Raw genomic sequence first — 16,427 nt, 5'->3', positions numbered from 1 at the left:
GGGACCGGATCTGTGTAATCCTCATTGCAGCATCTGTGCCTTTGTCAGCAGCACCTGTGTGTTTAAATAGCATAATGAGAAGCACCTTCAGCATTCCAGGAAGCCCTGGTTCACGCTCAGAAGCCATTTTGTTAACCCATTTAGTTCTTGAGTCTGGCCTGCCCGTATGGTACTGTATGTCATTCATACTATAACGAAATTATGTGTTTAATGAGTGTATCGTAATGAGAGGCACAGACAGCAGTGCTACCTATGCCATCAATAGCTCCATAGTTGTTTTCAACCCACTCGGCCTGCTAATACTGTATGATATTCCTACTGTATCGTATCTGTGTTTAACCAGTGTAGCTAAATGAGATGTACAGACATCAGTGCCCTTACACAATTGGAACCTACAGTATGGATCTGCGGTTGTATTTTCTGCTTTCCCACTGCAGCAACCTATCTTGGCACGCCGTTTGCTGCAAATGGGATGTACGAGCATCTCACATGCACACTTGCCCATTCTCGGCAAAAGTACTGTATACTCACTCACTTATCCCCATAGCCTACTATAAATAGAATAATGAGACACACGTCTATGCAATAGCATTTTTAGAAAAAAATATCTATCTAACATACTGACCAGTACAGTAATGTACAGTAGTTCTTAAGCTATAGTGTATTTTTATGGACACTTCCTGCACATGCAATCCGGATCCTTTCGCTATAGCTTTGCATTAGACATCTGAGGCATGTGCAGTGGTGATTTTAAAAAGCAACATTTATTTAAAATTTAACAAAGATAATTACGGTATATTGGAGCAACTAGGTCCTTACATTTCAGAAAAGCAAACTTTGGTAAGTTTGAGGAGTCCTAAAAGTATATAAACTGGAACTAATTATTTAGAGGTATGGATACTACCAAAAGGTGGAAAACATTCATAAAAAGAACGACTGTGGCTTAACAGCAAAGTCAAAATTGACATAGCTAAAAAAAAAGGAGGGCATTAAAGCATTTTTACAAGATGGGACACTTAAATCATTTGCTGCATATAAAGAATGTAATAAGAAATGTAAAAATACATTATACTATATATTATTATTAAGATGGTTAAATTAGAGACTGAATGTAAAATAGCTGCAGATAGCAAATCTAATCCCCCAAAATTCTACAGTTACATAAATGGGAAATGGTTAAGGAAGGAAAATATTGGCCGACTAAAAAATAAGCAGGGTACCCAGGTAATATAAGTAAAAGCGGAATTATTCAATGAATTTTTTGCTTCAGTATTTACAATGGAAGAATCTTCAGAAGATCTCCCACAGATTAAATGCTTGGCTCTTGATTGCTCCCAAACTGTATGTTTGAGTGAGGAAATAGAATAAAATCATTAGAATACACAGATCGGTTGGTACTCTTTACCTAGCACGGCGCCCACGATCTTGATCGTGGGCATCGTGAGGTAAAAAATCGCGTCAGTCGCGTCGTATGCGGGCTAAAGATGCCCGGACGCGACGCGACCGACGCGATGTCCACGATTTCCCATTGAAAACCATGTTAAACATGGACATCGCGTCGGTCGCGTCGCGGCCGGCCATAAATGTGCACACGATGGCCGCGACGCGATGCCCACGATTTGCCATAGGAATCAATGTTAAAAGGCCCGATGGACACGATTTTCATGTTAAATGGCTGAATGGACCCGATTTTACCATAGGAAACAATGTTAAATGGGCCTTACAGCCCAAATACTTACCCTGAACTCTGAAATGGCCCCCCCAATTGTTTACGCCACCCCACGATCAACGTCAACCCGAAGCGTGGCGAGCGCAGCGAGCCCGCGAGGGGCGGCGGTACGCGTCCTCCGACCTTTTCATACCCCCACTATCCACGTCGGCGTGGAGTTGAGAATAGAATAGTGTGGCGAGCGCAGCGAGCCACCGAGCCCGAAGCGTGGCGAGCGCAGCGGATACCTTCACAGGTAAACGCGTCCCTTCGCGGGCTTCACAGGTGTCCGCGTCGCCATGGACACCTGTGAAGCCCGCGAGGGGACGCGTATAGCTGTGAAGGTATCCGCGTCCCCTCGCGGGGCTCGCTGCGCTCGCCACGCTTCGGGCTCGGTGGCTCGCTGCGCTCGCCACACTATTCTATTCTCAACTCCACGCCGACGTGGATAGTGGGGGTATGAAAAGTTCGGAGGACGCGTACCGCCGCAACTCGCGGGCTCGCTACGCTCGCCACGCTTCGGGTTCACGTTGATCGTGGGGTGTCGGTAACAATTGGGGGGGCCATTTCCCAGTCAAGGTTGCCTATTTGGCCTCTGTGGCCCATTTAACATTGTTTCCTATGGCCACATCGGGTCCATTGAGGCATTTAACAGTAAAATCACGTCGGTCGGGCCATTTAACATTGATTGCTATGGGAAATCGGGTGCATCGCGTCGCGGGCATCGCGGGTACATTTATGGCCGGCCGCGACGCGACCGACGCGATTTCCATGTTTAACATGGGTTTCAATGGGAAATCGCGGGCATCGCCTCGGTCGCGTCGCGGCCAGACATAAATGTTCCCGCGATGCCCGCGATGGGCGCCGTGATAGGTAAAGAGTACAGATCGGTTAACCAGGCTGAATATGTTTTCACTGGAGAAACAGAGGTTTAGAGGTGATATGATTAGTATGTTCAAATACAGGATTGGGAATCATATGGAACTGGGACATGATTTGTTCACTAACAGGCCTATACTTAGGACACGTGGGCATGTACTAAGGCTTGAGGAAAAGAAATTCCGTACTGAATTAAGAAGAGGATTCTTCACCATTAGAGCAGTAAAATTCTGGAACTCATTGCCGGTGCTGGTGATTACAGCAACTACTGTTAATGAATTTAAATCAAAACTGGATGAATTTGTGGCCACTAAGGGAATCCTATAGATATGACTTACTCAAGTCAATAGTTACAAGTTAGGTTGAACTCGTTGGACTGACGTCTTTTTTCAGCCTTTATTAATATGTTACTATGTTACCATCGCCAATCTCCAAGCTGTGATACACCAAGCGCTTCCTTGCGACTAGGCGCGCTGTGGCAGATTGGTGGGACAATCGCCATATGCAGGCTAGACAAGAGCAGCTCCATCTGTAGACAGCTATGTAGGGTTATTATTGATTTCTCAGCTATCCCTGTTTGTGTTATGAGCTGTTATTGATTTATTGGACGGTCTCTTGGGGTCGAGGTCTCTCTGATATATACACAGGGAGACACCCCACAATAGAGAGACCATTTAGAGCTAATCCTGACTGTGTATAATATATCACGCACAGCGCCCCATTACACTAAGGTATTAGAATCCTTTTCATCAAGGGTGATAAGACACTCTGCCACGCATTGTAGGAGTTCAGACACTTAGAGCAGCTAGAGGTTTTTTAACCCAGACTCTTTAGGCACCTGACATTAGGTTCTGTTTGCAGGGAGTGATTGGATCCCAATAAGATCATGATCTACCGCACAGACTGGGGTAGCCACACACTGTATAATCACGATACACTCTCATATTAATAAACCAATGTTAAGCAACATCCGCCTGCCACCTTTGTTTTAATTTGTGCAACCCCACCTTTGTACGTTCAATGTTTTTGTCTTTTTTAATATTTTCGCAGCCTTTTAGAATGATTTAATAAAGGTAAAATTTTATGTATCTCTTCTGAGGTGCACAGACAAAAGGACACTCCCTTTCTTTCTTGTGTTTTGCTCAAATCTGCCGTGTCCTATGGTAGCACACCCCTGTTCCTACAATTTATTTATTAAAGCACAAAGGATATATTTACTGGTCCAATAACTGACCAATTGAGTCTGTGTGTGATTGACAAAAAACCTCCCCCCTCCTCCAATTTCTCTTCCTGCCTCCCGTGGGTCATCACAAATGTGGTGTACCCTCAGGAACTGAGGAAAGGAAATACCTTTTTTAGTTGGCATGGGGTGTGCACTTGAACAATGCAAAATTGTATTTCTATCTGTTTTTTTTTTTAAGTCCTGTAGAGATCCTATTCTTTTTCATCGTAATCTGCAAATCAAGGTAATGGACAGTGACATCACTAATTTTATAGGTGAACTTGATGGTGGAACACAAAGCATTGATATCTACCATCAAGTTTTCAAAATCTAGCTTGCTGACAGACAAAATCAGCAGCAGATCATCAATATAACTTGCAAAAAAACAAATATGCTTTGTAATGTCAGGATTGGAATTTGCACATAAACTGTTGCAATGCTAGGGCCACGTAAGACCCCATTGCACAGCCCCTGCACTGCATATACCACTTTTTATCAAATAGGAAATAGTTCCTTTTCAGTGTCAGGGATAGGAGTCGGATGAAAAGAGCCAAATCTGGACCATTGTACAAGGTGCTATTGTAAAGCAATCTGCATGCAGCCTCATTCTCTGCTCTATGAGGAATGTTCCTATATAGGCTTGCTATGTTCAGAGTACACAGGAAACCGTTCGTAGCAGAGGTGGCAGATTCTGTAACTTCAGAATTAATGAAGTGGTATCATTTAAATACGTCCCCTGTGCTTGGACTGTTGGTTGGAATAAACTATTAAGATATTTGGAGACTTTGTAATATACAGAATCACGTGCTGTGATAAGAGGGTGGATTAGCGGAGTCCTTGTGCATTTTATGTTAAGTATAGAGGACAGGTGCAAATGGATGTTCCTCTATCAATGCTTTAGTGATAGAAGCACTAATCAGGCAGCTGGACACTGCTTGTTCTAACACATGTTACAATTCCTGATTATATTCAATGGTAGGATCTTCAGCTAGTTATCTATTATTTACAGTTTCTTATATATAGCACAGCAGATTCTGTATTGCTTTACAATTGTAAACAGAGATAAAACAAACTGAGTAACAACAGACAGACTTGGAGGTAAGAGGGCCCTGTTGCAAGCTTACTAGTTGCATATATATATTGCTGTGTCTGCCAGTTACCGGTATATTTCACTTTTATATTGTGCAATATCTTGTACAACAATTCTCCCACCCTTATCGGTGGGGTAAATTATTATACTCTGATTACTACTGAGTCTCTTAAAACATTCCAGCCTTTTCTCTAGCTAGCCTGTTTGGGAGTCCGCTTTCAGCATATCAAGGTGTTCATGCTCAAATGTAGTAATTTTTTCTTTCAAAATCAGCAATTCTCTGGTCACTTTGAAGATGGCCAAAAGGACCAGGTCCAGACTACATTTATTTAAAATCGCCACCCACTTACTGCAGAACTCTTGATTATATTTGCCGATAGTGAGGGTTTTGCGAATACAAAAGTGTCTGGGGATCTTGGCCGAGTGGTGAAGTCTGACAATGTAACCCTATGCAGATAGAATTCAATCTCCCTTTTGTGAAGTCTAAGCAGTTTAATATATAGAGACTCGATTGATTCCTCCCCTCCAGTCACTTCAAGATTCTCTTTAAATAGAATGCTCTCTACATCAGCTTCCAAAAAGCTTAGTATCTCACCAGTGGGCAATGTGACATTTTTAAATTCAGTGATATCTTGCATGAACTATTACAAATTGTCTGGAGGTGCACATTCACAAATAGTAAAGGAGCCAGTTAAATAAAGAGGGGTGTCATTATCCACCGCAGCGGTCAAACTTACATACATGTACAGACCGGCACTTAAACTTGGTAGTTTCAGAATATGCCAGGGTGCCTTCCTACATGCACAGCATGATATGCATATAGATAGGAGACAGGTAGCACTCACAGAAACTCACAGACATGGGATCTTGATGCTTTGTTTTGCCCTTTATTGACCGTGCTCAGGCTCAACCCACAAATACAAAAAATATTACATATTGTATATACCTTCCAGCTGTAGGTATTGCTACCAGAACTGTGGTATTTTTTTGTGCTGCATATGAAACTTTGCTCCTGATGATGCTCTGAGAGGACGGAAAAGTTTAGTATAGACTCCTCTTTACAATTGATGCTTAATTATTATTAAAGTCACAGCAGCTTTAATAAAATTCAAGTCTGGAGAGTGCGTCCTAACTTTCTCTATATAGATAGATAGATACAGTATATATCTATCTGTCTGTCTGGCTATATATATATCTATAGATAGATAGATAGATAGATAGATAGATAGATAAATCCAAAGAAAAAAAAAATATATATATATATATATACACACACACACACAAGAAGGGGGGAAGCGGCACTCCACATGGCTTGAAATAAACGTTGCAGGACAACGTTTCATTGCCTTTTATTTGACAATTTCCTCAGGTCTTAAAAATTTTGCATTTTTTTTATAGGAAAATTATATTTCATTACAGCTAAACTATTTAAAAACCCTTTACATTTTTATTTTATTCTATTCCTTGTAATGTAAAAAAAAAATAATGTATTGAAATCAATACACTTACATTTTGTTAGTTTGGTTCACTATCATTAAGGTTGATTTTGGAAATCATATTCTAGCAAGATGTTCTGCAAAACAAGGTGCTTTTACCAAACATTTTTGGGTGTACTTGACCCCAAAGAATAATTGCACAAACCAGCATGACCCTTTCTCCAGAAGTACAATATAAGAAGTCTTACAAAGGACATTCCTAAGGTTCATATTCCACATGCAAAAAATAAAATGAAAAATTTGGAGTAAAGTGGAAAACATTTGAAATTTTAAGTTGCAAGATCAGTAATCGAAAATGTATTTCTTATTTTGTGTACATTTCCACTGTTTTGTTACAATCCATATTTCTCTTAACATCTTTTAAATGTGGTGTATACTTGAGTTTATTATACAGGATCCTTGTTATCAGTAACCATATGAGAATTCAAATGATTAAGTCGAGTATAACACATATTCTGTCTAGTCTTTTAAAAACTGAAATTCATTAAAAAAGACCCTGAAGGTGAAACATCACATCCAGGCATAATTTGTATTGCAAATTATTTGATCAATTTGCCCAGCAGCTTTGGCACAGTGTTGTTGCTTAGGGAAAAAAACAACCTACAGTATAATAATCTATAGTAAATAATAAACGAAATCTTATAAACAGTAAAATAATTCTTTCCCATGCATGTAATAATAAAGACATAGTCACGACTGTTAATTAAGGTTTATAGTATAGATATAACATGATTATTATACAATAATCTAGCATTCTAAATAAAACAAAGTCTACAAATTGGTTTAGTAACTGTTTATTGATTGTTAATGTTTATATCAATATGATACTGAGACAGTGCTATTTTATTAATAACTAGTAAGCCCGATCAAAGCAAATGCTTCGAAAGATTGTCTGCTACCTTGTGATTGCCTATGTGTTTGTGCATGTGTGAGAGAGAAAGTGGTCTATTTTCACTTGCTGCCAACAGGTGGCAGTGTTTCAGAGACACACAATCAGACACTAGACATACATATACAGTATATACATATAGATCAGTGATGAGTAACCTTGACACTCCAGCTGTTGTTGAACTACACATCCCAGCATGCCCTACATCAGTTTTACTATTTGGCCATGTTAAAACTGATGCAGAGCATGCTGGGATGTGTAGTTCAACAACAGCTGGAGTGTCAAGGTTAGCCATCACTGATATAGATCAGTGGTTCTCAACCTCAGTCCTCAGGGACCCCCAATGGTGCATGTTTTCCAGGTCACCTTACAGATACACAGGTGCCCTAATTACTCACTGGTACATTTTAAAAGCTCACAGGTGGAGCTAATTATTTCACCTGTGAATATGTGTGGAGATCTGGAAAACGTGCACTGTTGGGGGTCCCTGAGGACCGAGGTTGAAAACCACTGAGATAGATGATCTGTGTACAACTGGTATCCCTAAAGGCAGTTATACTTTAAATCCTGGATACAGTCGTAGATATCAGTATCTGAAGAGTGTTGAGAATAAAAAATATTTAGATAAAGTACAATGTTTTTATTCTTTTAAAAAATAAAACGCTATTCACAATATTTACAGGCTTTTGGAGGTGTTATATGTTCAGTAATACCCATTCCGTAAATCAGAATGTGAAATAATGGTGGTCTACTTTTCTCAAATATCTGCAGTAGTTTCCTTTATGACAGATTTCTTGGTTTGCATTCAAGCATTAACTTACTAATTGTTGCTAAATGATTGTATGAACTCACAGTTCTGTTTCCTTCATCCCTCAAATGTGACTTCTATCCAGTTAGATTTAGAAGTAAAGGAAAAGTTGCATGCAATGTTTAGATGAAAAAAGTTGAAGCTATTTCGTATATGCAAATACTTGGCTTCGCAGTGCGCTACACAACAGTGTATGCCCTGAAGTCACCGAACAGCCCAGTACTTAAAAGTGGATAGGGTTATTTAGCAGTAACCTGAATGTACAACTGTACTCACTGTACACAATGAAAAGATTCTTAGCATTGAATAGAGCTTGAACCGAGCATTCAGACCACCAGCTGGTGAGTGTATGAAAATTCAGTATGCGTGATTAGATGTTGGCAGTCAAAATACCAACAGTGGCATAATGCTGAACAGGGTCCCGACATGGGCTGGGTAAATATATTTACTCTTTCCCCTATAACCCTAAATCTCCCTTCGTGCACCCTAACACAAACCCTTCCTGATGGTGCCTAACAATAACACTCCCCATTTAGGCCCTTATTCAGATCTGATTGCAGTACAAATTTTGTTTGGAAAATGGGCAAAACCATGTGCACTGCAGGTGGGGCAGATGCAACCCTAAGTCCTCCCTAGTGCCTAATCCTTATTCCACCCCCCTCCCGGCCTAGCACTAAAACACTCTGGAATACATACGATCAGTATACTGGCTGTCAGGATTCTGGCATTGAAATCACCACTGATGATTCTGGTGCTGGGATTTCTGTATGCTGTTGGTAGAGTTGTAGGATTCAAGCAGTGAATAACACTGTGGACAAAGTATATCCTAGGGTCTTATTGAGCTAAGTGTCCTACTATGATGCTCTAAAAAAATGACAACATTGTGCCACACTTGTCCATAAAGGAGCCAACATGGAGACAGTGCACTAGGGCATTTCTAGCGTGAACACCATCTTTGCTACAAGTTTCTAGATGATACACAAACATTTACTTTAGCTTTCTTGTAGCAGCCTCTAAAAGTGAATGTTAACCAAGCAGGAACAATCAACCTTTTAAACAATTCTAGCCTGAATACGTTGGTTAGGGCCTCATACAGACTTTCTCACTGTGCATATTATATCAACAGTTTCTTTCTCCATGAAGGGGAGGCAGTTCCATGCTCATACTCTAGGATACTTCAGAGTTTAGACTAAAACATAATTAGAACAAAACTAAGAACATACTTATAACGTAGAAATATAATCTGCATTATCTTAGTCATGTTTATAGTCAAATGTCACCAAATTTGAAGCTCTAAATACAGCGACCAGAGGTGAGGCAGCTACGAGTTCAGCCTCCCCTCTTTAATAGTCAAAAAATTGACTGGACACTGTAGCCAATAGTATTGCAAAATCATACTGCTTACCACAGGAGGAAGCAAATATAGCCCAATAAGTGTTAGGCTGCTTCTGCAGTGGTTCTGCAATATATCTTAATGTGTTATTTTAAAGTGTGAACCACCCTGGGCAGCACCAGACATGATAACAGATAGTGAAAAGCATCAGGAATAGCTGGTGCAACCATGATTAGTGCCCCCAAAAAGGAATTATGCATTTTTTCTGTGGGTAGGTATAGTTTAGGCTTCTCCGGTGGATCCACGTGGTGTATACTACACAGTAAGGATGCAGCTTCCACATAAAAGTCTATTTCACATGATGAAACAATTAATGTTTCCTTTTATTTCAGTTTACTGTCTAGCAATCATTTAGCTTTTCCAGAAGCTTGTTCTAGTGCTTGCATTTTGGATAAGCTCCCTCTGGGCTATATATTTCAGCTTCTATACACTATCTTCATGACCCCTAAGGAAAACTAATTGCAGATGAAAACGCAATCTATTGATGAGTGTACAGTACCTACTGTACATATTAAGTAAAGACTTCTGCAAACATGCTAAATGTAAGTGCTTATTCCATATAATGTTAGTGCTTTCATTAACTCATTTTGCACCCTGCACCTCACTGTTAGAATTGAGTGAGTGCCGCCTGAATGTTAAGGTGTAGTGAGTGCTGGGCCCCCTGTGTTTGTATTTACTAGAGTGTGTGGTCACAGGCCACTGCACCTCATCCTGGGAAGCAAGGCCGGCAACAGAAATCTTTGGGGCCTTGTACAATGATATTTCTGCCCCCCCCCCCACCTAGTCCCAAATCCACACAACGCTTTTCTGCATGAGCCTTAAACTTTCGCTGCTCCGCATCCTGCTTTCAGGTGCGGACTTCTCTCGTTCTCAGTCCTGCTGGCCTGGCTCCTGGCTGCTGCTTCCTGCTGGCTCCGGCTGCTGCTGGCCTGTCACTTTCACAAAAGAATGCTGAGCACTACGAGCAGGCAGGGCAGGTCTTTCACAGAGTGCGGAACAGACGACCAGCGCAGTAAAAGTACAGGAGCCAGAAACTGAGGCCACATAGTGTATCTGTGGCTCCAAAACACTGCTATCTGTTGGAAGCAAGTGGAACTACATCTACTAGCTTTGGAAGCAATTGCTTCGAGTGGGCTTACTAGTGTGTGTATATATATATATATAATTGTCTTGCACGGGTGCCCCCACAGAACAACAGTACCAAAGTCAGTCCATGTAGTTCTATGTAATCACTTGGTGTATATGTGGCACTCACATGGCTCTGCAAAATAATCACAGCAACAACTGTATATTTATCAACATTTCAATTCTTTTTATTTGATCCTGAAGACGGTTCAAATAGAAAAAAATGAAACATTGATAAATATACAGTTGTTGCTGTGGTTATTCTAAGGAGCCACGTGAATGACACATATACACCAAGTGATTATATATATATATATATATATATATATATGTGTATATATATATATACCATATATACCATATATACTCGAGTATAAGCCTACTTTTTCAGAACATTTTTTTATGCTGAAAAAGCCCCCCTCGGCTTATACTCGAGTGAGGGTCCCACTTGAGTCAATAAGTTTTCCCAGTTTTTCGTTGTAAAATTAGGTGCCTCAGCTTATATTCGGGTCGACTTATACTCGAGTATATACGGTATATATATATATATATATATATATATATAGAGAGAGAGAGAGAGAGAGAGAGAGAGTAGCAAAGTATATAATGCACAACACATTTGTTGGTATGCTGCTCAGTCAGAGGTGTGTCACTCAGGTGCCAAAAGGGAGGGGTAATTTGTATCCCAATTACACACTGAGTGAGAAATATCTACATAATAATCAGATAATACAGAGATCTTGGTTGCATATATCTGCAGATATAGGGCTAAGCCCCCAGGCCGTATGTCAAGGTGTCTCTGTGTCACTGGGGTTCCCTAATACTGGGTATGGGTCTGGAGTGTGGGCCCCCAACATGCCGGCACAGGCTGAGTACTCTAGGGCAGCACACAAATGAAAATTAGTAGGGGTTAATAAGAAGCACATAAGGTCTATGTATATAATGCAGAAATGCACTGCAGTGTGTAAATCTGGGTCTGATAAAAGCCAGTTTCTCCCTAGCCAGTGACTTACTACTTATGACTGCTATCAACACTTGTAAAACTTTATTTATGCGGTTGGTTTTAGGGTAAACATAAACTTTTTTTGCGGGATTCAAGTATTTCCCGCAAGCCATCTGTATACTTGATGGTTTCTCTTTCTTGAACTTTATTGAGTCCTTTTTATGAATTGACAACTGGTTACCAAGTTTTTTAAGCTAGTCCTCATCTGTATCAGACATTAGAGTGGGTAGATTCACTTTCTCAAACTGCTCAATCTTTTCCTTTGTTGTTGAGACCTCCTTGTTTTCTTGCTCAATAACTAAGAGCATGAGGTCTAGCGAACATTTATTTAGGATCGCAATCCATTTACAACAGAAATTAGCATCAAACCTCCCAATTGTGGGACAGTTTCTCACTCTAAACCCCCTTTGAATTTTTTTTGATACGGAAGTAATCATGGTACGTGAAGCCAATTTCTTTTTGATTAAGAAGCAGGAAATCATGATAAACACATTCACTAGTAAGAGCAGGGCTGGGCAACACCGGCCCTCCAGATGTTGATGAACTACACATCCCAGCATGCCTTACATCAGTTTCAGCATGGCCACATAGCAAAACTAATGCAAAAGCATCCTGGGATGTGTAGTAAATCAACATCTGGAGGGCCGGTGTTGCCCAGCCCTGCGTTACAGCCTCCGTCTGGGCAAACAATTGCTCATGGTGTAAAATAGACTCAGCCTCCAATTCAGAATAGCTGTGCACCTCTTGAAACGGTATTGTAATGGTATAAGTAAAGGATTAAAATGTTAAGGATCCAAACATGTATTATCAGTCATCTTGCCAGATAGGCTTTTGTTATATAGCCAATGTCAATGCACTTACAGTAGGTAATTGCATTGGCAATGCACTCTCAAGCACAAATGTAAAAGAACTTCACAGTAGATAAGATAATTCCATACATTTTCTGGGTGCCTTAACCATGGTTCAACACAATGGCATTGTTCCAATGTATATATGGATCAGCTCGGCACTCTCATAATTATAGCAGCTTGACCCAGTTCCTGCAAAACACCTCACAGACCGATACAATGCGGCAAAGTTCAAATAAAAGACCAACACAACAGGGTAAAATTTCTCGAATGGTTTAATCAAACGATTGTCATCAGGAAGCACATTACAAATTAAACTCACCTTATATCCCATCACCCTGTGAAGTAGCGCCATCCCCCGTTCACGGTGCACATTCGCCCACTGGCATCATGTTCCGGTGCCACCCTGTTGCTGCCAGTGACGTATCTGTGTCATTGCCTGTCAATGATGCAGTCGCGTCACCACGTCCGTCCCGGCACCATGGTAACTATCACCAGGAACCACTGTGAAAGCAATACAATAATACAAATACCAAATACAAGAAGGGAAACACAGACCAATACATAAATAAAATTACCTAACTAATAACATATACATCAAGAGCATCCTATGCACATTCATCTCATTAGATATACATAGCCCAATTATGAAGAAAAAAAAATGATAGGGACTAATGATAGATCATGTTATAAAACATCAATAATTAATGATTAATGAAACAGGTTAAGGGGTAAGGCTAAGTAAGTTTCATTTCATTTAGGTTGTATAGTTTGAAGCTCATTAATCCACTCTGTCTGCCTCCTAAGTAGCATAGCTTCTTGATTACCAACTCTTCTTGGTGGAGGAATATAATCAATCATACGGTATCTAATGCTGGTCAAATTATATTTAAGACAAGAGAAATGACGTGCCACCGGCTGCTCACTGTGTCCACTGGCAAGTGTAGATAATATGAACTTTCTCTGGGTCTTGCCGGTATAAGAAAAGCCATATGGGCAAATAATCTGATAGATAACAAACATGCTCTTGCGTGTCAGATGATGGCGAATATTAATATTAGTGCCCTTCTGCAGGTGGCAAAAGTGTATCCAGAGATAAGGAATTTGCACGTCTCACAACCACATCTGAAGCAACCCGGTTTCTTGGCTGAGAGAAAATGCCCACTGTGTTCATTACCTCTACCAGTAATGTCTGTCTTAACCAGGTAGCTGCGCAAATTCCTGGCTCTGGAATAACATGGCATAAGGTCACAATCCTGCAAACCAAGGCCACTATCATTTGGGTGAGGCTGTATTATATTGATTAACCCAGGGAAATTTGCCAGTATTGGTTTCCAATTTGGGTTTAGATACAAGCAACTCAGTGCAACTCTTTTATAATGCTTTACTCTTTGGCCTTAACAGGTTATTTAATGAATAACCTCTATCAATAAATGTATCAATAAGTTATCAATCTGTTGTGAGGTCATTGCACCATCACTATTAATCCTCACTATTCTCAACATCTGAGAATATGGGAGACCATTTTTCAAACTTGTAGGATGACAACTCTTCCAATGAAGGAAGGTATTCCATGCAGTGTCTTTGGTGTAAACTGTAAAGTGTAAAGTGCAGATTTGACCCTATATTAGATATATTTGTTGTATTCTTTTCTTTATATTTAATGTTTTTCCTTTTTCTTTTTTTTATACTCTTTTGTGATATTTGTTGTCTGAGGTAAATTGATGTCACCTCATACAAAAAGTGATATATACAGATTATATTTGGTAATTCGTGCTCCTGGTGCTATTTTTAATGTGTGCTATATATGTTATTTTATCTCTTGCCAAATGGATTCTGCTTGGTTGCTTATTTCAATATATTGTAATGAATTCTATTAATATGTTGGTGATATGTATAGCGCTGATTGTGCGCTTTGCAGTGATGTGTTACTTCCTGCCAAAGCTGAGGTGGAACGCATACTTCCGGGTATGCGTTCCACAGGGCGGAAGTTCGGTAACACAATAGAACTGGCGCATTAGACTGGTTGTTGTGTGCTTCGGAACATACACTTCCGGTTATGCTCTCCACAGGGCGGAAGCCTGGGAGTGCAGCACAGCCAGCATACAAATGCTGGATTATGGGATTTATGCCACTTGGTGTGGTGTCTTTTCTAGCTGGTAAGCATGCCCCTATCAGCACTCATTTGCCAGATTGTGTCTTTTTAAGTAGTGTAAATATTATACTATAAAATGTATGTATTTGGATCACTATTGGTTTCCTGGTCACACCCCTGCTAAATGTTTGGCTCTGGTTACCTTGGCGCCAATTTTGATAATAGCACAGGGTATAAGAAGGCACCAGTGCTCAGTTTGCATTAGGCTGCTGATCCAACTGGTTATATTTGTAGCATGCTTTATCTACCTGAGGAAGGTCCTTAAAGAGACCGAAACACTGTATTCACTATGATTCCTGGAAGAAAAGAAATACTGCTTTGACTTAAGATCTAGTGAGTGCCCCTTCAGTACTTCTAAATAAATAGGATTTCCCTTTGGGTTCATCAAGGGTGACACCCCAGCATTTGATCTAGCGTTGGATGAGAGTGCAACCCTACACTATATATATATATATATATATATATATATATATATATATATATATATATATATATTGCGGCAAGGAATCGCAAACACTGGATATAGAAGTCTGGGTCTTTATTTTGTAGCAGGTTAACAGCATACCAGGTTAACAGCTCGGCAAACAAGGTTACAGATTCACACAGTTTTCCACAGAATTCACAGTCAGGCACCTAATATTACATCGCCCCCCAGCTGCTTTTCAGCATTGGGAGCAATGGCCTCCTGCTCTATACACACATATAACAGGAAGTAACTGGTGCTGTTAATCAGTCAAACCTTGATCACATCAGTATAGGAAACCGTGACTGGATCTTTTTTTCCTGCTGCTGCTGCTCTAAAACCTGGACTGCATCTTACACATTATCCTCATGTGAAAATATTCTGTCCCTACCACAATAGCCCACCAAATAGTCACTAACTAAGGCAGTTGTAGTCATAAGTTTAAATAACTCACAGGAGACCGTCTTGTCTCCTATGAGTTATGACAGTAGTGAAGCTTAAGATGCAGGTCGCCTGAATCAACTTTTTAGTGAGTGGATCTTTCAACAAAATGAATTGCCTTTTTAAAGTGTCTGTTATTAAAATAAAGTTATTTTAGTGATAGAATTATCTCTCATCACTTATTTTTGTGTACTGTATTGTTATAGCTCCTCACCAATAAGATCATGGCAGCTGGGCATTAGTAAAGCTTAGGTCAGAAGGAGTCTGGGAGTAAGAGGTGTCTAGCAGGTAATTTTGCTGGTGCTGAGCAGAGTGTGCTGTCACGGGTTTATTGAAAGGAGACAGTGCTCTGAGGTTCAAACTTTATGGTCAAAACATTGTCACCATCAATGGATGGAACATCGTGACCATTGTGACTATCATGACTTCAAATTTTAAGTGCCAGCAGCTTTTTTTAGCCTCCAAAGGTCAAGCGGGAAGGTAAGAGGTTGCCTTTTAACAATTCCCAGAGGCTACTGGGTAAGAGTTCTTCTGAAAGCATGGCAGGCAGAGAGGGGAGGGAACCAGGAAGCACTGTGAGGTCCCTCTAGATCAGGCATGTCCAACGTTGGCCCTCCAGATGTTGTGAAACTACACATCCCAGCATACTTTGCAATAGGTTTAGCATTCTCTAATAGCAAAACTGTGGCAAAGCATGCTGGGATGTGTAGTTTCACAACATCTGGAGGGCCAACGTTGGACATGCCTGCTCTAGATAGTGGCAGGTTCAGAAAGATTCTCACAGTGATGCATCAGATGCTACCATGTCAGGAACAGCCAGCCTGGTGTGGTCACATCTAATGCAACCATGATAGACAAGTGGTTATATAGAACAAGGGAGCAAATGAGTGGGCAAGCATATACGAAT

This window comes from Crinia signifera, chromosome 4 (assembly GCF_055691185.1).
Source record: "Crinia signifera chromosome 4, ASM5569118v1, whole genome shotgun sequence".
In the NCBI taxonomy this organism is placed as follows: domain Eukaryota; kingdom Metazoa; phylum Chordata; class Amphibia; order Anura; family Myobatrachidae; genus Crinia; species Crinia signifera.
This window is presented reverse-complemented; position numbering follows the sequence as displayed.